This window comes from Somniosus microcephalus, unplaced genomic scaffold, assembly GCF_052327205.1.
Source record: "Somniosus microcephalus isolate GS21.2 unplaced genomic scaffold, FLI_Smic_1.0 unresolved_chr4, whole genome shotgun sequence".
Classification (NCBI taxonomy): domain Eukaryota; kingdom Metazoa; phylum Chordata; class Chondrichthyes; order Squaliformes; family Somniosidae; genus Somniosus; species Somniosus microcephalus.
In genome coordinates, this window is record NW_028225182.1 from 11,206,812 (window position 1) to 11,233,006 (window position 26,195).

Genomic DNA, 26,195 nt, shown 5'->3' on the forward strand with positions numbered 1-26,195 from the left:
TTGGGAAAACTTTAAAAGACAGCAAAAAATAACAAAAAGATTGATTAAGAAAGGGAAGATAGATTATGAAAGTAAATTAGCAAAAAATATAAAAACAGATAGTAAGAGTTTTTATAGTTATATAAAAAGAAAAAGGGTGGCTAATGTAAATGTTGGTCCCTTAGAGGATAAGACCGGGAAATTAATGGTGGGAAATATGGAGATGGCAAAAACACTGAATGAATATTTTGTATCAGTCTTTACAGTAGAGGACACTAAGAATATCCCAACACTGGACAAAAAGGGGGCTATAGGGGGGGGGAGGAGCTAAACACGATCAAAATCACTAAGGAAGTGGTACTCAGTAAATTAATGGGACTCAAGGCGGATAAATCACCTGGACCTGATGGTTTACATCCTCGGGTCTTGAGGGAAGTGGCGGTAGGGATTGTGGATGCATTGGTAATAATTTTGCAAAATTCCCTGGACTCAGCAAAGGTCCCGGCAGATTGAAAACTGCTAATGTAACACCCTTATTTTAAAAGGGCAGTAGACAGAAGGCTGGAAACTATAGATCGGTTAACCTAACATCTGTGGTAGGTAAAATTTTAGGAGTCCATTATTAAGGAGACAGTAACAGGACATTTGGATAAACATAATTTAATAGGACAAAGTCAGCATGGTTTTATGAGGGGGAAGTCCTGTATGACAAATTTGCTGAAGTTCTTTGAGGAAGTAACATATAGGGTGGATAAAGGTGAACCAGTGGACATAGTGTAGTTAGACATCCAAAAGGCATTTGACAAGGTGCCACACAAAAGATTATTGCTTAAGATAGAAAATCACGGGATTGGGGGTAATATTCTGGCATGGATAGAGGCTTGGCTATCTAACAGAAGGCAGAGAGTTGGGATAAATGGTTCATTCTCAGACTGGCAATCAGTAACTAGTGGTGTTCCGCAGGGGTCAGTGCTGGGTCCCCAACTCTTTACAATCTATATTAACGATTTGGAGGAGGGGACTGAGTGTAACATATCAAAGTTTGCAGATGATGCTAAGATGGGAGGGAAAGTAGTGAGTGAGGAGGACATAAAAAACCTGCAAGGGGACATAGACAGGCTAAATAAGTGGGCAGAGATTTGGCAGATGGAATACAACACTGGAAAGTGTGAGGTTATGCACTTTGGCAGGAAAAATCGTAGAGCAAGTTATTATCTTAATGGCAAGAAACTGGAAAGTACTGAAGTACAAAGGGATCTGGGGGTCCTGGTGCACGAAATTCAAAAGGTTAGTATGTAGGTGCAGCAAGTGATTAAGGCGGCCAATGTAATGTTGGCTTTCATTGCTAGGGGGATAGAATATAAAAATAGGGAGGTATTGCTTCAGTTGTACAAGGTATTGGTGAGACCACACCTGGAATACTGCATACAGTTATGTGTCCATACTTTAGAAAAGGCATACTTGCTCTCGAGTCAGTACAAAGAAGGTTCACTCGGTTAATCCCGGGGATGAGGGGATGGACATATGAGGAGAGGTTGAGTAGATTGGGACTCTACTCATTGGAGTTCAGAAGAATGAGAGGCGATCTTATTGAAACATATAAGATTGTGAAGGGGTTGGTTCGGGTGGATGCGGGGAGGATGTTCCCGATGATGGGTGAAACTAGAACTAGGGGGCATAGTCTTAGAATAAGGGGTTGCTCTTTCAAAACTGAGATGAGGAGGAACTACTTCAGTCAGAGGGTGGTAGGTCCATGGAATATGCTGCCCCAAAAAGCTGTAGAAGCTACATCATTACATAAATTTAAAACAGAAATAGACAGATTCCTAGAAGTAAAGGGAATTAATGGTTACGGGGAGCAGGCAGGAATTTGGACATGAGTCTAGGTTCGGATCGGTCATGGCCCTGTGGGTAGCGGAGCGGGACCAGGGGCCATGTAGCCTGATCCTGCTCCTATTTCGTGTGTCTAATTCTGTTAGATTCAGGAGATCGTTCTGTGATTGTAGATTGGCCGTTAGGATCAGATCAGCCATGATCTTATTGAATGGCGGCGCATGCTCGAGGGGCCGATTGACCTACTCCTGCTCCTATTTCTTATGTTCTTATGTTCACTGAACCGTGCTCTCTAAGAGATACTTTATCCAGAAGTCATTGATCCCAATAAGCATTTATCATTCTGGAGGTTGCACCTAAATAAATCTTATGCTGAGACGCTGGTTATCTCGGAGACTCATCAGAATGAGTTATGCTACAGACAGAGGCTGTTACACAGGAACATTTTACCAATAAATACTGGACATGTAAGCCGGCAATTCTAATAAACCCTGGAAAGCAAAATATATAGGCTGTTGATCCCAGTAAATCCCGACAAACCCAATAATATAGCTGGTAATCCAAGTGAACCCAGACAAACCCAGATATCTTGGCTGGAGTTTACAGTAAATTACGATTAATCCATTTATATATATAGGCAGGTCTCAATGAGCCCTCATAATCACAGATATATTGTCTGTCGATTCTAGTAATCTGTCATAAACCCAGAAATATAAGCAGGCGATCCCGAATAAACCTGTTAGGAGCACAGGAGCATAGCAACAGTAGTAGTAGCCATTCAGCCCCTCGAGCCATTCAAGGGGATCACGGCTGATCTATTGCCTAACCACATTCACCTGGCTTTGCCCCATATCCCTTGATAACTTTGGGTAACTGAAATCTAATAATATCAGATTTTAAATTAACAATTGACCCCACATCAAATGTTTTTTGTGGAAGAGAGCTTTATGAGATATTGTATTGAGTGTTTTGCTGAGGTAACAGAGAGGGTGGGTGATGGCAGTGCATTTGCTATTGTGTATATGGACAATACAAATCTTTTGATAAAGCTCCATATATTAGGCATGTGAGACAATTTGAAGCCCATGCAATAAAAGGGGAAGTAGCAGCATGTATATAAAGGGGGCGAAGGGATAGAAAGCAGCGAGTTGTGGTGAATGGCTGTTATTGCGTAATGTATAGAGGTGAAAATTGGTGTTCCCTCGGGTTAACTACTCGGACCACTGCTGTGCTTGGCATACATTAACGTCATGGACATGGGGGTATAGGCCCAATTTTGAAAATTGCAGAGGATACGAAATATGTAACACTGAAGAAGATAGTAAGAGACTTCAATTCGTGGTGATTGAAGGTCAATCATCACAGCCCAGGACATCGCTGCAGGATTTCCTCATGGTAGTGCCCTAGGCCCAACCATCTTCAGCTGCTTCATCAATGACCCTTCCTTCAAGATAATGTCAGAAATGGGGATGTTTGATGATAACTGCGCAGTGTTCAGCGCAATTCACAACTTCTCAGATAAGAAGAAAGCAGTCCAAGTCCGCATGCAACATGACCTGGATGGCATTCAGGATTGGGCTGATATGTGGCAGGTAACATTCGTGCCACAGAAGTGCCAGGCAATTACTACCTCCAACAACCGAGAGTCTAACCACCGTCCCATGATATTTACCAGTATTACCATCGCCGAATCACCTACCATCAGCATCCTGGGGGTCACCATTGACCAGAAACGTAACTGTACCAGCCACATAAATACTGTGGCAACAAAAGCAGGTCAGAGGGTCGGTATTCTGCGGCCAGTGTCGCACCTCCTGACTCCCCAAAGACTTTCCACCATCTACAAGGGACAAACAAGGAGTGTGATGGAATACTCTCCACTTGCCGGGATGAGTGCAGAACAAACAACACGCAAGAATCTCGACACCATCCAGGACAAAGCAGCTCATTTATTGGCACCCCATTCACCATCTTAAACATTCACTCCCTCCGCTACCAGTGCACCGTGGCTGCAGTGTGTACCATCTATAAGATGCTTTGCAGCAACCGCTAAGGCTTCTTCGGCAGCACCTCCCAAACCCGCGACCTCTTCCACCTAGAAGGACAAGGGCAGCAGGTGCATGGGAACAGCACCACCTCCAAGTTCCCCTACAAGTCACACACCGTCCTGCATCGTCGCTGGGTTAATATCCTGGAACTCCATCCCTAACAGCACAATGGGACTACCTTCACATCACGGACTGCAGCGGTTGAAGAAGGCGGCTTGCCAACACCTTCCCAAAGGTAATTAGGAATGGAAAATAAATGCTGGTCTTTCCAGCGACGCCCACATCCCATGAAAGAATTTTTAAAAAGGATGACACAGACAGGCTGTTGTAATGGGCGGCCACATTTAGATGAAATTCAATGCTGAAAATTGTGAGTTGATATGATTACAAGCTAAATTGAATAATTTTTAAAGGGTTAACGGACAGACATCACTGGGGGAATTTGTGAACAATTCGTTGAAGATGGCAGAACAGCTTTTGAACGCTGTTAATAAACCATGTGTGATCCTTGCTTATATAAATAGAAACATAAAGTCCAAACGGCATGAAGTTGTGGATAACCAATATAAAATACGATTTGGGCCGCAGCTGGAGTATTTAGTCCTATGCTGGGTGCCGCACTTTCAGAAGGACATGAAGGATTTGAAGAGAGCACAGAAGAGATTTACTTCATTGGTTCCAGTGATGAATGATTGCCGTTACGTGGATAGACCAGAGAAGCTGGAGCTGTTCTCCTTAGAGCATAGACGGCTAAGAGGAAATTTGACAGAGGGTTTTAAAATCAAGAAAACGATTAGATAGAGTAAATAAACAGAAAAGATGGATGAATATAAAAGACAAAGCTGAAGTGTCTGTAACCATCCTGAGAGAAGCCAGACTTCATTCAATTCGATTAATTCCAAGCGATATTAAGAAACAGCTGAGCTCATTAGTTACAGCAAATGCAATGAGCTCCGACAACACTCCGTCTGCAGCACTAAAAGCGTGTGCTCCAGAACTAGCCACGCCTCGGGGAAGCGGTTGTGTCAAGAGATTGAGTAAACTCGGCCTGTAATCTCTTGAATTCGGAAGAATGAGAGGGGATCTCATGAAGCATGCAAAATTATTACAGGGTTTGATCGGTTGGATGCTGGGAGAATGATTCCCTTGGCTGGGGAGTCTAGAACCAGCGGACACAGCCTCAGGATAAAGGTTAGGCCATTCAGGACTGAGAGAAGACATTTCTTCACACAGAGAGTGGTGAATCTTTGGAATTCTCTTCCCCAGAGTGCTGTGGAGGCTCAGTTATTGGGTATGTTCAAAACAGAAGTCGGTAGATTTCTGACTGGTAAGGGCATCAAGGGATATGGCGATAGGGCCGGTGAGTGGAATTGAGGCAGGAGATCAGCCATGATCTCATTGAATCCCCTGCACTGCTTAAAAATCTGTTCCATTACCTTTTTTTCCAGTTCTGACGAAAGGTTATCGACCTGAAACGTTACCTCTGCCTCTCTCTTCGCAGATGCTGCCTGACCTGATGAGTATCTCCAGCATTTTCTGTTTCAATTCATATTTCCAGCATCTGCAGTATTTTCTCAGTTTGCATTTCTTTCATTGTGCAAAACAAGGATATCGCTCAATTAATGATGCTTTGAAAGCAACATAAAAGTTTAACAAAATAACTACCACCCAACGTGGGGCTCGAACCCACGACCCTGAGATTAAGAGTCTCATACTCTGCCGACTGAGCTAGCCGGGCCTGTTGAAGCAAAATTGCCTTGTCGCTGATTGCAGTCAGGAACCTTGTGGCTCCGGCCCGGTCACAACAGCATGTGTGAGCCACGTTTCTGCAAACTACGAAACAAGTTCGCCAGAAGCCCAAGGCGTAAAAGGAACTCAAGCAGCAAAATCCCTTTCATTAACCACAGGGGTTCAGGCAAATTTCTGATCGCAAATCGCTTTAGCCCTTGTCAATATCTCGGAGTATCCTGATTCTGTCTGTCTCTCTGGCTCTGTTTATTGTGTCTGTGGCCACCTGCGGGTAGATTTTGAACGAATACCTGTGTTTGTGTCTGCTTGTTACTTTAAACAAATGAGGGCATCAGGCGCTTCTGTGCATGACACTTAGGAATCAGGAGAAGGCAGGAGGAATGAAACAGTGTTTGTGGAACGTGTCTATATACAAACTACGAACATCTGTGGTTATGTTGTGGACCTCATGGCGCAACGGTAGTGCAGCTGACTCCAGATCCGAAAATCTGCATGTTCAAATCTAATCGATCTCCCAACTGAGCTATTTCAGCGTGGTATGTTGGCAATTCAAACAGCCCCAAAACGCACTGTTTTCTGACCGGGAATCAAACCCAGGCCGTGGCGGTGAAAGTGCCTGAATCCTAACCACCAGACTACCAGAAATGCTGCAGCAAGTCTCCTGCCAGCAAGCACAGCAACGCAGTGTTTCCTGCCTGCTCCTTTGCAATTCAGATCCTTTCACGCCAGGCAAACTGTTCGGACAAAATGATATTATTTACATGAGAACACAAAAACGTGTTCGCGAAAGCACGGCACCAAGTGCGGGTAGGCATCCACTTGAAATCGATTTCCTTCAGTGGTTTTCTCTGGATGTTGTCTCTCTCGGTGCTGGCGAACATTTCATTGATGCATTTGTCCTGAACTGAAGCCTTTTGCCCATCTCGCGGGGTCAGAGCTGCTCTGTCTGTCTATTACCTGCCTGTTACCCTGACCGGGAACAGGCCGCCTGCTCAACGTTCAACAGAAAACCCAGAAAGGCAAATAAACAGAAAGATGTGTCTCTCAGCCCCGGTGGCAAAGGTGCAATGGATGTTAATCCAAATAAATCCCCCGTGAGAGTCTGTGTGCATTGGCTTCCTTATAAAGCTTGTATTTGAAATGTGCGGGAAAAGCGTAAAATTATGAAAACATCCTGATGGCCAGTATGGGGATCGAAGGCGCGACCTTGTCGTTATTAGCACCAGGCTTTCACCAACTGAGCTAACCGGCCACAACGCACTCATTGGCCAGGCTCGAACCCAGGCTGCGAGATTGTCTTTCAGCCTCACACTGGGTGACCGAGTTACTGCACAATCATTGAACACACCACATCGGTTAAACATTGTTAACTGTTCGTATATACAACTGGGCAGAGTGCAAATCGAAACTAACAGAAAGACAGCTCTATGGTCGAACAAACCTCATTCTAAAATTTATTATCGCACCACAGCCCCTCCCACAAACACTGCTCCGGTATAAAAGCAGACGGCGGGACCCCGACTGGATTCACACCTGCAGCGGACGGTTGGAGCCGGATCCAGCATGTCCAATGTGGTTTCACTCCCATTCGTTTGGGAAACGTGGCATCAGGAGCTTAAAATTTCTGCTCATTCACTCCTCTTGTAGTGAAGGAGACAGAAAGTAACTAAAACCTGCCGAAACCCGGTATCGAACCAGGGACCTTTAGATCTTCAGTCTAACGCTCTCCCAACTGAGCTATTTCGGCTTCACGTCAAACGCAGTATTCTGTCGTTCTTTTGGAGGATTTTCTATCCCCGGGTGGAATTGCCCCTCTCGCTCATTCCTCACTTCGGGCAATGTGACCCGACCAGATCTCGGAGCTCAGGTTGTGTTAATGTAAAGCTGCAGTGTTGATAAAGATACAATGCTGACACAGCACGGGGGACCTCACCGTGTTGGACACAGCGTGAAATGCAATGACATGTTCAAATAAAGTTACAGAGCACAACACATGTGTAAAATTCCCTGTTCTTTTCTCCACACTGATGGGTTGTGAAGGGAGAGACGGGCCGAAGTCTCACTGAGCCGCACTGATCACGAGCCAAATCAAGTTCAATCTTCAGGTATGGTGCTGAGCCCGACACAGAAGTGAAAATGCCCGTGGTTCTTAGTTCCTCACGCAGTGGGCTACTGAGCAATACAGGAAGGGCTAATGAACATCTCAATGCTCAAGTTATCACGGGCCACGGACTCTCTGATTACAGGCTTGCACACGTTTGTATGTTTCAAAATTTGCATTTTTCACACTGGCAATGAATTAATCGATAGCCGTGCCTGTGATAAGCTAAGTTTGTTGGGAGGTGCAGTGGGCAAGAAGATACACGGAAGACTGATGAAAACCGTGACTGCCCTGACACTGTGAGCTGCAGTTAAATGTTGGCAACATTTAAAGTCAGCCAGTCTAAATTTGACAGAAATCCATTCCTGCTGACTTTGAAACAGCACGCATTTTACAGAAATCAAGGATGTATATTTTGTATCGCTGTATGAAGAGTGATGTTGAGCTAGCGGTGTGGAAAGTTGAATCAGCGGCGGAGCATTGCTCCGTAAGGGTGCGTTGCATGGTGGCAATTCAAACAGCCCCAAAACGCACTGTTCCCTGACCGGGAATCGAATCCAGGCCGCGGCGGTGAAAGCGCCGAATCCTAACCACTAGACTACCACGGAAGCTGCTGCCAGCCTCCTGGCAGCAAGCACATCAACGCAGCTTTTCATACCTGCTCCTTTGCAATTCAGATCCTTTCGCGCCAGGCAAACTGTTCGGACAAAATTATATTTTTTACATGAGAACACAACCGACGTGCTCGCGAAAGCTCGGCAGCAAGTGCGGGTAGGCATCCACTTGAAATCGATTTCCTCCTGTGTTTTTCTCTGGATGTTGTCTCTCTCGGTGCGGGGCGAACAAATCATTGATGCATTTGTACTTCATTGGTTCCAGTGATGAACGATTGCCATTACGTGGATAGACCAGAGAAGTTGGAACTGTTCTCCTTAGAGCATAGACGGCTAAGAGGAAATTTGACAGAGGGTTTTAAAATCAAGAAAACGATTAGATAGAGTAAATAAACAGAAAAGATGGATGAATACAAAAGACAAAGCTGAAGTGTCTGTAACCATCCTGAGAGAAGCCAGACTTCATTCAATTCGATTAATTCCAAGTGATATTAAGAAACAGCTGAGCTGATTAGTTACAGCAAATGCAATGAGCTCCGACAACACTCCGTCTGCAGCACTAAAAGCGTGTGCTCCAGAACTAGCCATGCCTCGGGGAAGCGGTTGTGTTAAGAGGTTGAGTAAACTAGGCCTGTAATCTCTTGAATTCGGAAGAATGAGAGGGGATCTCATGAAGCATGCAAAATTATTACACGGTTTGATCGGTTGGATGCTGGGAGAATGATTCCCTTGGCTGGGGAGTCTAGAACCAGCGGACACAGCCTCAGGATAAAGGTTAGGCCATTCAGGACTGAGAGAAGACATTTCTTCACACAGAAAGTGGAGAATCTTTGGAATTCTCTTCCACAGAGTGCTGTGGAGGCTCAGTTATTGGGTATATTCAAAACAGAAGTGGGTAGATTTCTGACTGGTAAGGGCATCAAGGGATATGGCGATAGGGCCGGTGAGTGGAATTGAGACAGGAGATCAGCCATGATCTCATTGAATCCCCTGCACTGCTTAAAAATCTGTTCCATTGCCTTTTTTTTTATAGTTCTGACGAAAGGTTATCGACCTGAAACGTTACCTCTGTTTCTCTCTTCGCAGATGCTGCCTGACCTGCTGAGTATCTCCAGCATTTTCTGTTTCAATTCATACTTCCAGCATCTGCAGTATTTTCTCAGTTCGCATTTCTTTCATTGTGCAAAACAAGGATATCGCTTAATTAATGACGCTTTGAAAGCAACATAAAAGTTTAACAAAATAACTACCGCCCAACGCGGGGCTCGAACCCATGACCGTGAGATTAAGAGTCTCATCCTCAAACCGACTGAGCTTGCCGGGCCTGTTAAAGCAACATTGCCTTGTCGCTGATTGCGGTCAGGAACCTTGTGGCTCCGGCCCGGTCACAACAGCATGTCTGAGTCGCGTTTCTGCAAACTACGAAACAAGTTCTCCAGAAGCCCAAGGCATATAAGGAACTCAAGCAGCAAAATCCCTTTAATTTACATATTGATTGGACTACCCAAATTAGTAAAAATTCTGAGGAGGAGGAATTCCTGGAATGTTTTCGGGACGGTTATCTGGACCAATATGTCGAGGAGCCGACTCGAGATCAGGCCATTTTAGACTGGGTATTGTGCAATGAGAAGGGACTTATCAGCAATCTTCTTGTACGAGGCCCCTTGGGTCAGAGCGATCATAATATGATCGAGCTCTCAGTCGAGATGGAGAGTGAGGAAATTGAATCAGAGACTAAGGTCCAGAACTTAAATAAAGGGAATTACGAGGGTATGAGACGGGAATTGGGTATGATTGATTGGGTGGTGTTTCTGGGGGGATTGACAGTGGATAGACAATGGCAAGCATTCAAAGATAGAATGGAAGAATTCCAGAACATGTTTATACCGGTTTGGCATAAAAATAAACCTAAAAAGGTGACTCAACCGTGGATAACGAGGGAAATTAGGGACAGCATAAAATCAAAAAAAAGGGCATATCAACTGGCAAAAAAAAGCACCAGACCGGAAGATTGGGGGCAGTACAGGATACAGCAAAAGAGGACAAAGGGATTAATCAGGAAGGGGAAAATAGAATACGAAAGTAAACTTGCAGCAAACATAAAGACAGACTGCAAAAGCTTTTATCGGTATATCAGGAGGAAAAGACTGGTAAAATCCCAAGTCGGTCCCTTGCAGTCCGATTCGGGAGAATATATAATGGAGAATGAGGAAATGGCAGACCAATTAAACTCATACTTTGGTTCTGTATTCACAAAGGAGGACACAAATAACCTCCCAGGAATATCGGCAAACATAGGGACTAATGAGAGGGAGGAGCTGACAGAAATTAGTATCTCTAGGGATATGGTGTTGGGTAAGTTGAGGGGACTGAAGGCCGACAAATCCCCGGGGCCTGATAAACTACATCCTAGGGTACTTAAGGAGGTGGCCCTGGAGATAGCAGATGCTCTAAGGATCATCTTCCGGAACTCCATTGACTCGGGAACAGTACCCGTGGATTGGAGGGTAGCTAATGTTACCCCAATATTTAAAAAGGGGGGTAGAGAGAAAGCAGGGAATTATAGACCAGTAAGCCTTACATCGGTTGTGGGCAAAATGCTAGAGTCCATTATTAAGGATAAAATAGCGGAGCACTTGACAAATGGGGAAAGGATCGGACAGAGTCAACATGGATTTACAAAGGGTAAATCGTGTTTGACTAATCTGCTGGAATTTTTTGAGGAAGTAACTGGTAAAATAGATGGGGGAGAGCCAGTGGATGTGGTGTACCTTGACTTCCAGAAAGCCTTCGATAAGGTTCCACACAAAAGATTATCATGCAAAATTAAGGCTCATGGAATTGGGGGCAAAGTATTAACGTGGATAGAGAACTGGCTGGCGGATAGAAAACAGAGAGTTGGAATAAACGGCTCGTTTTCGGAGTGGCAGGCAGTGACCAGCGGGGTGCCGCAAGGATCTGTCCTGGGACCCCAGCTGTTCACAATATATATAAATGATCTGGATCAGGGAATTGGATGCAATATTTCCAAATTCGCTGACGACACTAAACTAGGAGGAGGGGTGGGCTCTGATGAGGATGTCAGGAGGCTACAGTGCGATTTGGACAGGTTGGGGGAATGGGCGGATACGTGGCAGATGCACTATAATGTGGATAAATGCGAGGTTATCCACTTTGGGGGTAAAAACAGGAGGGTAGATTATTATCTAAATGGCAATAGATTGGGAGATGGGGAAGTGCAGAGGGACCTGGGTGTTCTTGTGCACCAGTCACTGAAGGAGAGCATGCAGGTGCAACAGGCGATTAAGAAGGCAAATGGTATGTTGGCCTTCATATCAAGGGGGTTCGAGTATAGGAATAGGGAAACCTTACTACAGCTGTACAAGGTGCTGGTGAGACCGCATCTGGAGTATTGTTTACAGTTTTGGTCGCCCCATCTGCGGAAGGATGTTCTTGCCATGGAAAGAGTGCAACGGCGATTCACCAGGCTGATACCTGGAATGGCGGGAATGACCTACGAAGAGAGATTAAATAGTTTGGGCTTGTACTCACTGGAGTTTAGAAGATTGAGAGGGGATCTCATCGAAACATATAAAATTATGGCAGGCCTGGACAGGCTGAATTCAGAGAGAATGTTTCCAATGGCCGGGGAGCACAGAATCAGGGGCCACAGTCTAAAAATAGCGGGCAAATCATTTAAAACAGAGATGAGGAAGAATTTCTTCACTCAAAGAGTGGTGAGCCTGTGGAATTCCCTGCCACAGAGGGCTGTGAAGGCTAATTCAATAAATATTTTCAAGAGAGAATTGGATATATTTCTGAAGGCTAAGGGGATTAAGGGTTACGGAGAAAAGGCGGGGACGGGGTACTGAACTGGTAAGATCAGCTATGATCTCAGACGAAGATCAGCCATGATCTCATTGAATGGCGGAGCAGGCTCGAAGGGCCGAATGGCCTACTCCTGTTCCTATCTCTATTAACCACAGGGGTTCAGGCAAATTTCTGATCACAAATCGCTTTAGTCCTTGTCAATATCGCTTGTCTATTTCCCGGAGATTCCCGATTCTGTCTGTCTCTCTGGCTCTGTTTATTGTGTCTGTGGCCACCTGCGGGTAGATTTTGAACGAATTACCTGTGTTTGTGTCTGCTTGTTACTTTAAACAAATGAGGGCATCAGGCGCTTCTGTGCATGACACTGAGGAATCAGGAGAAGGCAGGAGGAATGAAACAGTGTTTGTGGAACGAGTATATATACAAACGACGAACATCCGTGGTTATGTTGTGGACCTCATGGTGCAACGGTAGCGCATCTGACTCCAGGTCAGAAAGTCTGCGTGTTCAAATCTAATCGATCTCCCAACTGAGCTATTTCAGCATTGTATGGTGGCAATTCAAACAGCCCCAAAACGCACTGTTTCCTCACCGGGAATCGAACCCGGGCCGCGGCGGTAAAAGTGCCTGAATCCTAACCACTGGACTACCAGAAATAGCTGCAGCAAGTCTCCTGCCAGCAAGCACAGCAATGCAGTGTTTCCTACCTGCTCCTTTGCAATTCAGATCCTTTCGCACCAGGCAAACTGTTGGGACCAAATGATATTTTTAACATGACAACACAAAAGACGTGTTCGCTGAAAGCACGGCACCAAGTGCGGGTAGGCATCCACTTGAAATCGATTTCCTTCAGTGGTTTTCTCTGGATGTTGTCTCTCTCGGTGCCGGCGAACATTTCATTGATGCATTTGTCCTGAACTGAAGCCTTTTGCCCATCTCGCGGGGTCAGAGCTGCTCTGTCTGTCTATTACCTGCCTGTTAACCTTATCGGGAACAGGCCACCTGTTCAACGTTCAACAGCAAACCCAGAAAGACAAATAAACAGAAAGATGTGTCTCTCAGCCCCGGTGGCAAAGGTGCAATGGATGTTAATCCAAATAAATCCCCCGTGAGTCTGTGTGCATTGGCTTCCTTATAAAGTTTGTATTTGAAATGTGCGGGAAAAGTGTAAAATTATGAAAACATCCTGATGGCCAGTACGGGAATCAAACTCGCGACCTTGTCGTTATTAACATCAGGCTTTCACCAACTGGATTAACCGGCCACAATGCTCTTGTTGGCCAGGCTCGAACCCAGGCTGCGAGATTGTCTTTCAGCCTCACACTGGGTGACCGAGTTACTGCACAATCATTGAACACACCACATCGGTTAAACATTGTTAACTGTTCGTATATACAACTGGGCAGAGTGTAAATCGAAACTAACAGAAAGACAGCTCTATGGTCTAACAAACCTCATTCTAAAATTTATTATCGCACCACAGCACCTCCCACAAACAATGTTCCGGTATAAGAGCAGACGGCGGGACCCCGACTGGATTCGCACCTGCAGCGGACGGTTGGAGCCAGATGCAGCATGTCCGATGTGGTTTCACTCCCATTCGTTTGGGAAACGCGGCATCAGGAGCGTAAAATTTCTCCTCATTCACTCCTCTTGTAGTGAAGGAGACAGAAAGTAACTAAAACCTACCGAAACCCTGGACCTTTAGATTTCAGTCCAACGCTCTCCCAACTGAGCTATTTCGGCTTCACATCAAAAGCAGTATACTGTTGTTCTTTTGGAGGTTTTTCTATCCCCGGGTGGAATTGCCCCTCTCGCTCATTCCTCACTTCGGGCAATGTGACCCGACCAGATCTCGGAGCTCAGGTTGTGTTAATGTAAAGCTGCAGTGTTGATAAAGATACAATGCTGACACAGCACGGGGGACCTCACTGTGTTGGACACAGCGTGAAATGCAATGACATGTTCAAATAAAGTTACAGAGCACAACACATGTGTAAAATTCCCTGTTCTTTTCTCCACACTGATGGGTTGTGAAGGGAGAGACGGGCCGAAGTCTCACTGAGCCGCACTGATCACGAGCCAAATCAAGTTCAATCTTCAGGTATGGTGCTGAGCCCGACACAGAAGTGAAAATGCCCGTGGCTCTTAGTTCCTCACGCAGTGGGCTACTGAGCAATACAGGAAGGGCTAATGAACATCTTAATGCTCAAGTTATCACGGGCCACGGACTCTCTGATTACAGGCTTGCACACGTTTGTATGTTGCAAAATTTGCATTTTTCACACTGGCAATGAATTAATCGATAGCCGTGCCTGTGATAAGCTAAGTTTGTTGGGAGGTGCAGTGGGCAAGAAGATACACAGAAGACTAATGAAAACCGTGACTGCCCTGACACTGTGAGCGGCAGTTAAATGTTGGCACCATTTAAAGTCAGCCAGTCTAAATTTGACAGAAATAAATTCCTGCTGACTTTGAAACAGCACGCATTTTACAGAAATCAAGGATGTATATTTTATATCATTGTATGAAGAGTGATGTTGAGCAGCGGTGTGGAAAGTTGAATCAGGGGCGGAGCATTGCTCCGTAAGGGTGCGTTGCATGGTGGCAATTCAAACAGCCCCAAAACGCACTGTTCCCTGACCAGGAATCGAACCCAGGCCGCGGCGGTGAAAGCGCCGAATCCTAACCACTAGACCACCAGGGAAGCTGCTGCTAGTCTTCTGGCAGCAAGCACATCAACGCAGCTTTTCATGCCTGCTCCTTTGCAATTCAGATCCTTTCGCGCCAGGCAAACTGTTCGGACAAAATTATATTTTTTACATGAGAACACAACAGACGTGTTCGCGAAAGCTCGGCACCAAGTGCGGGTAGGCATCCACTTGAAATCGATTTCCTCCTGTGTTTTTCTCTGGATGTTGTCTCTCTCGGTGCGGGGCGAACAAATCATTGATGCATTTTTACTTCATTGGTTCCAGTGATGAACGATTGCCGTTACGTGGATAGACCAGAGAAGTTGGAGCTGTTCTCCTTAGAGCATAGACGGCTAAGAGGAAATTTGACAGAGGGTTTTAAAATCAAGATAAACGATTAGATAGAGTAAATAAACAGAAAAGATGGATGAATACAAAAGACAAAGCTGAAGTGTCTGTAACCATCCTGAGAGAAGCCAGACTTCATTCAATTCGATTAATTCCAAGCGATATTAAGAAACAGCTGAGCTGATTAGTTACAGCAAATGCAATGAGCTCCGACAACACTCCGTCTGCAGCACTAAAAGCGTGTGCTCCAGAACTAGCCACGCCTCGGGGAAGCGGTTGTGTTAAGAGATTGAGTAAACTAGGCCTGTAATCTCTAGAATTCGGAAGAATGAGAGGGGATCTCATGAAGCATGCAAAATTATTACACGGTTTGATCGGTTGGATGCTGGGAGAATGATTCCCTTGGCTGGGGAGTCGAGAACCAGCGGACATAGCCTCAAGATAAAGGTTAGGCCATTCAGGACTGAGAGAAGACATTTCTTCACACAGAAAGTGGTGAATCTTTGGAATTCTCTTCCCCAGAGTGCTGTGGAGGCTCAGTTATTGGGTATATTCAAAACAGAAGTGGGTAGATTTCTGACTGGTAAGGGCATCAAGGGATATGGCGATAGGGCCAGTGAGTGGAATTGAGGCAGGAGATCAGCCATGATCTCATTGAATCCCCTGCACTGCTTAAAAATCTGTTCCATTACCTTTTTTTTTATAGTTCTGACGAAAGGTTATCGACCTGAAACGTTACCTCTGTTTCTCTCTTCGCAGATGCTGCCTGACCTGCTGAGTATCTCCAGCATTTTCTGTTTCAATTCATATTTCCAGCATCTGCAGTATTTTCTCAGTTCGCATTTCTTTCATTGTGCAAAACAAGGATATCGCTTAATTAATGACGCTTTGAAAGCAACATAAAAGTTTAACAAAATAACTACCGCCCAACGTGGGGCTCGAACCCACGACCCTGAGATTAAAAGTCTCATGTTCTACCGACTAAGCTAGCCAGGCCTGTTGCAGTAACAGTGCCTTGTCGCTGATTGCAGTCAGGAACCTTGTGGCTCCGGCCCGGTCACAACAGCATGTCTGAGCCGCGTTTCTGCAAACTACGAAACAAGTTCTCCAGAAGCCCAAGGCGTATAAGGAACTCAAGCAGCAAAATCCCTTTCATTAACCACAGGGGTTCAGGCAAATTTCTGATCACAAATCGCTTTAGTCCTTGTCAATATCGCTTGTCTATTTCCCAGAGATTCCCGATTCTGTCTGTCTCTCTGGCTCTGTTTATTGTGTCTGTGGCCACCTGCGGGTAGATTTTGAACGAATTACCTGTGTTTGTGTCTGCTTGTTACTTTAAACAAATGAGGGCATCAGGCGCTTCTGTGCATGACACTGAGGAATCAGGAGAAGGCAGGAGGAATGAAACAGTGTTTGTGGAACGAGTATATATACAAACTACGAACATCCGTGGTTATGTTGTGGACCTCATGGTGCAACGGTAGCGCATACTGACTCCAGATCAGAAAATCTGCGTGTTCAAATCTAATCGATCTCCCAACTGAGCTATTTCAGCGTTGTATGGTGGCAATTCAAACAGCCCCAAAACGCACTGTTTCCTCACCGGGAATCGAACCCGGGCCGCGGCGGTAAAAGTGCCTGGAATCCTAACCACCAGACTACCAGAAAAGCTGCAGCAAGTCTCCTGCCAGCAAGCACAGCAATGCAGTGTTTCCTGCTTGCTCCTTTGCAATTCAGATCCTTTCGCGCCAGGCAAACTGTTCGGACAAAATGATATTTTTAACATGAGAACACAAAAGACGTGTTCGCGAAAGCACGGCACCAAGTGCGGGTAGGCATCCACTTGAAATCGATTTCCTTCAGTGGTTTTCTCTGGATGTTGTCTCTCTCGGTGCCGGCGAACATTTCATTGATGCATTTGTCCTGAACTGAAGCCTTTTGCCCATCTCGCGGGGTCAGAGCTGCTCTGTCTGTCTATTACCTGCCTGTTACACTTATCGGGAACAGGCCGCCTGTTCAACGTTCAACAGCAAACCCAGAAAGACAAATAAACAGAAAGATGTGTCTCTCAGCCCCGGTGGCAAAGGTGCAATGGATGTTAATCCAAATAAATCCCCCGTGAGTCTGTGTGCATTGGCTTCCTTATAAAGTTTGTATTTGAAATGTGCAGGAAAAGTGTAAAATTATGAAAACATCCTGATGGCCAGTACGGGGATCAAACTCGCGACCTTGTTGTTATTAACACCTGGCTTTCACCAACTGGGCTAACCGGCCACAATGCTCTTGTTGACCAGGTTCGAACCCAGGCTGCGAGATTGTCTTTCAGCCTCACACTGGGTGACCGAGTTACTGCACAATCATTGAACACACCACATCGGTTAAACATTGTTAACTGTTCGTATATACAACTGGGCAGAGTGTAAATCGAAACTAACGGAAAGACAGCTCTATGGTCTAACAAACCTCATTCTAAAATTTATTATTGCACCACAGCCCCTCCCACAAACACTGCTCCGGTATAAGAGCAGACGGCGGGACCCCGACTGGATTCGCACCTGCAGCGGACGGTTGGAGCCGGATCCAGCATGTCCGATGTGGTTTCACTCCCATTCGTTTGGGAAGCGCGGCATCAGGAGCGTAAAATTTCTCCTCATTCACTCCTCTTGTAGTGAAGGAGACAGAAAGTAACTAAAACCTACCGAAACCCGGGACCTTTAGATCTTCAGTCTAACGCTCTCCCAACTGAGCTATTTCGGCTTCACATCAAAAGCAGTATACTGTTGTTCTTTTGGAGGTTTTTCTATCCCCGGGTGGAATTGCCCCTCTCGCTCATTCCTCACTTCGGGCAATGTGACCCGACCAGATCTCGGAGCTCAGGTTGTGTTAATGTAAAGCTGCAGTGTTGATAAAGATAGAATGCTGACACAGCACGGGGGACCTCACTGTGTTGGACACAGCGTGAAATGCAATGACATGTTCAAATAAAGTTACAGAGCACAACACATGTGTAAAATTCCCTGTTCTTTTCTCCACACTGATGGGTTGTGAAGGGAGAGACGGGCCGAAGTCTCACTGAGCCGCACTGATCACGAGCCAAATCAAGTTCAATCTTCAGGTATGGTGCTGAGCCCGACACAGAAGTGAAAATGCCCGTGGTTGTGGGTTGAGTAATGATAATAGAAACAAATATGAAGTGTCTCACAGACTTCAATGATTCCTTAATACCGTTGGTTGACTAAAAGCTATCAATCGCAGGTTAAAATAAGCAATTCATGATGCATCTTTGAAAGAGCTATCCAATCAGTCCCACTCCGCTGCTCTTCCCCCATAGCCCTGCTGACACTCCTGCCAGCGGAAACTGTTTCCCCCATAATTTTGATCACCTCTATTAAATCTCCCCTGACCAGTGATTAATGGAGCTCAACGCGGGCAAGTATCAGATCATCCAATTGGGGCCGAGCAAAGATCAGTCAGTGTGTGGTCTGAAAACATCATGTGAGAGAATAGTTTTTTTCTGTGAAGTATCCGGTCTCGTTAAATTTTACAAACGTTGCCCCAGGTCGCTGATCTCTCAAGCAATGAACATTTTAAACCATTCTCCTAAAATGCAATGTATTAAATGAGATATGGGTTAACAGTTCAGGAGATGCAAAGAGCAAAATAAATGAATGAGGTTTCGACTGTCCCTCAGTAACCATATTATTATGGCTTTCATTCTGCAAAATAAAGTTACCGGTTAATTAATGGTGATTAAAGCAGTTCTTATTTATTCACATTAGATGCATGTAATTAATTTAATAAAATTACATCGCATTCATGAATAACAAACGGTGGTCTCAAAATTTCTTCCCTAACCGTGAATCGAACCCAGCCTGCAAAACTGATAGGAATAAATTATTGAATTATTTAATGGTGCCTCGAAAAATGTCACGCTGCTAAATTAAAATCACTGCTTTAATGTGTTTCGGTGTTGAAGGGGATTGAAAAAAGCCCAGACTGCGCCCGCGGTGAGACAGAGTTCGAACTTACAAAGAAGTTAGTGCTGCGAAGTAACCGCTGAGCGAAAGCTGACACCGATTAGAGGACGAGAAACCGCTCAATATAAAGGATGAGCTCACAAACGTTAATTTCTGTATTCTGTGTAAAAGGACTCCCAAATCCTTGAATATACTCAATGACTGAGCATCCACTGCCCTCTGAGGTTGAGAATTGCAAAGATTCACAAGCCTCTGAGTGAAGAAATGTCTCCTCATCTGACTCTCAAATGGCCGGCCCCTTATCCTGAGACTCTGCCCCCTAGTTCTAGACTCTCCAGCCAGGGGAAACAACCTCTCAGCTTCTACCCTTTCAAGCCCTCCATGAAAATTGAACCTTTCAATGAGAACTCCTCTCGTTCTTCTGAACTCCAGAGATTATAGGCCAAATCTACTCAATCTCTCCTCATAGGACAATCCTATCATCATTGAAAACAATCAGATTTGCTTCCCAGTCAGGGATTTCAGTTCTGACAAAGACCATTGAAGTCTGTGAGAATCTTAATAATTGTATTAAAACCAACAAAAATGTGTGTTGCACACTGAAGGAAATTGTAACATGTTTGCTGGGTGGCAGTCAAACTTTAAAAACTTTCTTCATAGATTCATAGATGTATAGCAAAAGGCAACTGTTTGATCCAGCGTTTTCGTAGTGTAGTGGTTATCACGTTCGCCTAACACGCGAAAGGTCCCCGATTCGAAACCGGGCGGAAATATTTTGTAAATCATGTTCATTTAAATCGTAGAAAAATGGATCAATTCGCATTTGTTATGCAATGTAACAAAGTCCTGTTACATTTGTGTTATTCTGTACAGTTGTGCACACACACAAGTCACTACGGTTTCGCTCGCTCACTTCCGTTTCCAGCCCTGACCGTGCAGACAGCCCCTCTCAAAGTTACACATTCCGGCTGCTTTCAGTTGAATTGTGAAAGATTATTCAAGGATCCTGCAGCTTTACTTCGGTTCACAACAGCAGACCGAAGCCGCGTTGCTGCAAACAACAAACCATGTTTTCCAGGATTCCAAGGTGTGTACGGAACTCAACCATTAAAATTCCCTTCATTAACCTCAGGGGTTCAGGTAATTTTCTATGATTCTATAACAAGTTATTAAAGTTTGACTGTCATCCGGTATACATGTTAGCAATTCCTGCAGTGTGCAACAAAATGTTGTGGGTTGATTAATGATAATAGAAACAATTATGAAGTGTCTCACAGACTTCAATGATCCCTTAATACCGTTGGTTAACTAAAGTCTATCAATTGCAGGTTAAAATGAGGAATTCATATTGCATCTTTGAAAGAGCTATCCAATCAGTCCCACTCCGCTGCTCTTCCCCCATAGCCCTGCTGACATTCCTGCCAGTGGAAACGGTTTCCCCCTTAATTTTGATCACCTCTATTAATTCTCCCCTGACCAGTGATTAATGGAGCTCAACGCGGGCAAGTGTCAGATCATCCACTTGGGGCCTAGCAAAGATCAGTCAGTGTGTGGTCTGGAAACATCATGTGAGAGAATCGGTTTTTTCTGTGAAATAGCCGGTCCCGTTAAATTTTACAAATGTTGCCCCAGATCGCTGCTCTCTCAAGCAATGAACATTTTAAACCATTCTCCTGAAATGCAATGTGTTAAATGAGATATGGGTTAACAGTTCAGGAGATGCAAAGAGCAAAATAAATGTATGAAGTTTCGACTGTCCCTCAGTAACCATATTATCATGTCTTTCTTTCCGCAAAATAAAGTTACCGGTTAATTAATGGTGATTAAAGCAGTTCTTATTAATTCACATTAGATGCATGTAATTAATTTTATAAAATTACATCGCATTCATGAATAAGAAACGGTGATATCAAAATTTCTTCCCTAACCGTGAATCGAACCCAGCCTGCAACACTGATAGGAATAAATTATTGAATTATTTAATGGTGCCTCGAAAAATATCACACTACTAAATTAAAATCACTGCTATAATGTGTTTCGGTGTTGAAGGGGATTGAAAAAAGCCCAGACTGCGCCCGCGGTGAGACAGAATTCGAACTTACAAAGAAGTTGGTGCTGCGAAGAAACCGCCAAGCGAAAGCTGACACCGATTAAAGAAGGAGACACCGCTCAATATAAAGGAAGAGCTCACAAACGTTAACTTTCTGTATTCTGTGTAAAAGGACTCTCAAATCCTTGAATCTACTCAATGACTGAGCATCCACTGCCCTGTGAGGTTGAGAATTGCAAAGATCACAAGCCTCTGAGTGAAGAAATGTCTCCTCATCTGAGTCTCAAATAGCCGGCCCCTAATCCTCAGACTCTGCCCCCCAGTTCTAGACTCTCCAGCCAGGGGAAACAACCTCTCAGCTTCTACCCTTTCAAGCCCTCCAAGAAAATTGTACCTTTCAATGAGAACACCTCTCGTTCTTCTGAACTCCAGAGATTATAGGCCCAATCTGCTCAATCTCTCCTCATAGGACAATCCTATCATCATTGAAAACAATCAGGTCTGATTCCCAGTCAGGGATTTCAGTTCTGACAAAGACCATTGAAGTCTGTGAGAATCCTAATAATTGTATTAAAACCAACAAAAATGTGTGTTGCACACTGAAGGAAATTGTAACATGTTTGCTGGGTGGCAGTCAAACTTTAAAAACTTTCTTCATAGATTCATAGATGTCTAGCAAAAGGCGACTGTTTGATCCAGCGTTTTCGTAGTGTAGTGGTTATCATGTTCGTCTAACACGCGAAAGGTCCCCGGTTCGCAACCGGGTGGAAACATCTTGTAAATCATGTTCATTTAAATCGTAGAAAAATGGATCAATTCGCATTTGTTATGCAATGTAACAAAGTCCTGTTACATTTGTGTTATTCTGTACAGCTATGCACACACACAGAACACTACGGTGTCGCTCGCTCACTTCCGTTTCCAGCCCTGACCGTGCAGACAGCCCCTCTCAAAGTTGCACATTCCGGCTGCTTTCAGTTGAATTGTGAAAGATTATTCAAGGATCCTGCAGCTTTACCTCGGTTCACAACAGCAGATCGAAGCCCCGTTTCTGCAAACTACAAACCATGTTTTCCAGAATTCCAAGGTGTATACGGAACTCAACCATTAAAATTCCCTTCATTAACCACAGGGGTTCAGGCAATTTTCTATGATTCTATAAAAAGTTATTGAAGTTTGACTGTCATCCGGTATACATGTTAGCAATTCCTGCAGTGTGCAACAAAATGTTGTGGGTTGATTAATGATAATAGAAACAATTATGAAGTTTCTCACAGACTTCAATGGTCCCTTAATACCGTTGGTTAACTAAAATCTATCAATTGCAGGTTAAAATGAGGAATTCATATTGCATCTTTGAAAGAGCTATCCAATCAGTCCCACTCCGCTGCTCTTCCCCCATAGCCCTGCTGACACTCCTGCCAGTGGAAACGGTTTCCCCCTTAATTTTGATCACCTCTATTAAATCTCCCCTGACCAGTGATTAATGGAGCTCAACGCGGGCAAGTGTCAGATCATCCACTTGGGGCCTAGCAAAGATCAGTCAGTGTGTGGTCTGAAAACATCATGTGAGAGAATCGTTATTTTCTGTGAAATAGCCGGTCCCGTTAAATTTTGCAAATGTTGCCCCAGATCGCTGCTCTCTCAAGCAATGAAGATTTTAAACCATTCTCCTGAAATGCAATGTGTTAAATGAGATATGGGTTAACAGTTCAGGAGATGCAAAGAGCAAAATAAATGAATGAAGTTTCGACTGTCCCTCAGTAACCATATTATCATGTCTTTCATTCTGCAAAATAAAGTTACCGGTTAATTAATGGTGATTATAGCAGTTCTTATTTATTCACATTAGATGCATATAATTAATTTAATAAAATTACATCGCATTCATGAATAAGAAACGGTGATATCAAAATTTCTTCTCTAACCGTGAATCGAACACAGCTCGCGATACTGATAGGAATACGTTATTGAATAATTTAATGGTGCCTCGAAAAATGTCACGCTGCTAAATTAAAATCACTGCCTTAATGTGTTTCGGTGTTGAAGGGGATTGAAAAAAGCCCAGACTGCGCCCGCGGTGAGACAGAGTTCGAACTTACAAAGAAGTTAGTGCTGCGAAGTAACCGCTGAGCGAAAGCTGACACCGATTAAAGGATTAGAAACCGCTCAATATCAAGGATGAGCTCACAAACGTTAATTTCTGTATTCTGTGTAAAAGGACTCCCAAATCCTTGAATATACTCAATGACTGAGCATCCACTGCCCTCTGAGGTTGAGAATTGCAAAGATTCACAAGCCTCTGAGTGAAGAAATGTCTCCTCATCTGACTCTCAAATGGCCGGCCCCTTATCCTGAGACTCTGCCCCCTAGTTCTAGACTCTCCAGCCAGGGGAAACAACCTCTCAGCTTCTCCCCTTTCAAGCCCTCCATGAAAATTGAACCTTTCAATGAGAACTCCTCTCGTTCTTCTGAACTCCAGAGATTATAGGCCAAATCTACTCAATCTCTCCTCATAGGACAATCCTATCATCATTGAAAACAATCAGGTTTGATTCCCAGTCAGGGATTTCAGTTCTGACAAAGACCATTGAAGTCTGTGAGAATCTTAATAATTGTATTAAAACCAACAAAAATGTGTGTTGCACACTGAAGGAAATTGTAACATGTTTGCTGGGTGGCAGTCAAACTTTAAAAACTTTCTTCATAGATTCATAGATGTCTAGCAAAAGGCGACTGCTTGATCCAGCGTTTTCGTACTGTAGTGGTTATCACGTTCGCCTAACACGCGAAAGGTCCCCGGTTCGAAACCGGGCGGAAACATTTTGTAAATCATGTACATTTAAATCGTAGAAAAATGGATCAATTCGCATTTGTTATGCAATGTAACAAAGTCCTGTTACATTTGTGTTATTCTGTACAGTTGTGCACACACACAGAACACTACGGTTTCGCTCGCTCACTTCCGTTTCCAGCCCTGACAGTGCAGACAGCCCCTCTCAAAGTTGCACATTCCGGCTGCTTTCAGTTGAATTGTGAAAGATTATTCAAGGATCCTGCAGCTTTACCTCGGTTCACAACAGCAGATCCAAGCCCCGTTTCTGCAAACTACAAACCATGTTTTCCAGAATTCCAAGGTGTATACGGAACTCAACCATTAAAATTGCCTTCAATAACCACAGGGGTTCAGGCAATTTTCTATGATTCTATAAAAAGTTATTGAAGTTTGACTGTCATCCGGTATACATGTTAGCAATTCCTGCAGTGTGCAACAAAATGTTGTGGGTTGATTAATGATAATAGAAACAATTATGAAGTGTCTCACAGACTTCAATGATCCCTTAATACCGTTGGTTAACTAAAGTCTATCAATTGCAGGTTAAAATGAGGAATTCATATTGCATCTTTGAAAGAGCTATCCAATCAGTCCCACTCCGCTGCTCTTCCCCCATAGCCCTGCTGACATTCCTGCCAGTGGAAACGGTTTCCCCCTTAATTTTGATCACCTCTATTAATTCTCCCCTGACCAGTGATTAATGGAGCTCAACGCGGGCAAGTGTCAGATCATCCACTTGGGGCCTAGCAAAGATCAGTCAGTATGTGGTCTGGAAACATCATGTGAGAGAATCGGTTTTTTCTGTGAAATAGCCGGTCCCGTTAAATTTTACAAATGTTGCCCCAGATCGCTGCTCTCTCAAGCAATGAACATTTTAAACCATTCTCCTGAAATGCAATGTGTTAAATGAGATATGGGTTAACAGTTCAGGAGATGCAAAGAGCAAAATAAATGTATGAAGTTTCGACTGTCCCTCAGTAACCATATTATTATCTCTTTCATTCCGCAATATAAAGTTACCGGTTAATTAATGGTGATTAAAGCAGTTCTTATTTATTCACATTAGATGCATGTAATTAATTTTATAAAATTACATCGCATTCATGAATAAGAAACGGTGATATCAAAATTTCTTCCCTAACCGTGAATCGAACCCAGCCTGCAACACTGATAGGAATAAATTATTGAATCATTTAATGGTGCCTCGAAAAATATCACACTCCTAAATTAAAATCACTGCTATAATGTGTTTCGGTGTTGAAGGGGATTGAAAAAAGCCCAGACTGCGCCCGCGGTGAGACAGAATTCGAACTTACAAATAAGTTGGTGCTGCGAAGAAACCGCCAAGCGAAAGCTGACACCGATTAAAGAAGGAGACACCGCTCAATATAAAGGAAGAGCTCACAAACGTTAACTTTCTGTATTCTGTGTAAAAGGACTCTCAAATCCTTGAATATACTCAATGACTGAGCATCCACTGCCCTGTGAGGTTGAGAATTGCAAAGATCACAAGCCTCTGAGTGAAGAAATGTCTCCTCATCTGAGTCTCAAATAGCCGGCCCCTAATCCTCAGACTCTGCCCCCCAGTTCTAGACTCTCCAGCCAGGGGAAACAACCTCTCAGCTTCTACCCTTTCAAGCCCTCCAAGAAAATTGTACCTTTCAATGAGAACACCTCTCGTTCTTCTGAACTCCAGAGATTATAGGCCCAATCTGCTCAATCTCTCCTCATAGGACAATCCTATCATCATTGAAAACAATCAGGTCTGATTCCCAGTCAGGGATTTCAGTTCTGACAAAGACCATTGAAGTCTGTGAGAATCTTAATAATTGTATTAAAACCAACAAAAATGTGTGTTGCACACTGAAGGAAATTGTAACATGTTTGCTGGGTGGCAGTCAAACTTTAAAAACTTTCTTCATAGATTCATAGATGTCTAGCAAAAGGCGACTGTTTGATCCAGCGTTTTCGTAGTGTAGTGGTTATCATGTTCGCCTAACACGCGAAAGGTCCCCGGTTCGCAACCGGGCGGAAACATCTTGTAAATCATGTTCATTTAAATCGTAGAAAAATGGATCAATTCGCATTTGTTATGCAATGTAACAAAGTCCTGTTACATTTGTGTTATTCTGTACA

General features: G+C 44.1%; 6 non-coding genes across 6 annotated transcripts; 3 read left to right on the top strand and 3 right to left on the bottom strand.

Moving 5' to 3' along the window:
- Window positions 1-5,525: 5,525 nt before the first annotated feature.
- Window positions 5,526-5,598, bottom strand: trnak-cuu (transfer RNA lysine (anticodon CUU)). Its single transcript has one exon. It is a non-coding gene; the product is annotated as a tRNA-Lys (tRNA).
- Window positions 5,599-7,283: 1,685 nt separating this feature from the next.
- trnaf-gaa (transfer RNA phenylalanine (anticodon GAA)) lies at window positions 7,284-7,356 on the bottom strand. The gene has a single exon. It is a non-coding gene; the product is annotated as a tRNA-Phe (tRNA).
- Window positions 7,357-16,119: 8,763 nt separating this feature from the next.
- Window positions 16,120-16,192, bottom strand: trnak-uuu (transfer RNA lysine (anticodon UUU)). The gene has a single exon. It is a non-coding gene; the product is annotated as a tRNA-Lys (tRNA).
- Window positions 16,193-19,873: 3,681 nt separating this feature from the next.
- On the top strand, window positions 19,874-19,946 carry trnav-aac (transfer RNA valine (anticodon AAC)). The gene has a single exon. It is a non-coding gene; the product is annotated as a tRNA-Val (tRNA).
- Window positions 19,947-23,973: 4,027 nt separating this feature from the next.
- Window positions 23,974-24,046, top strand: trnav-aac (transfer RNA valine (anticodon AAC)). The gene has a single exon. It is a non-coding gene; the product is annotated as a tRNA-Val (tRNA).
- Window positions 24,047-26,023: 1,977 nt separating this feature from the next.
- Window positions 26,024-26,096, top strand: trnav-aac (transfer RNA valine (anticodon AAC)). The gene has a single exon. It is a non-coding gene; the product is annotated as a tRNA-Val (tRNA).
- Window positions 26,097-26,195: the final 99 nt, after the last annotated feature.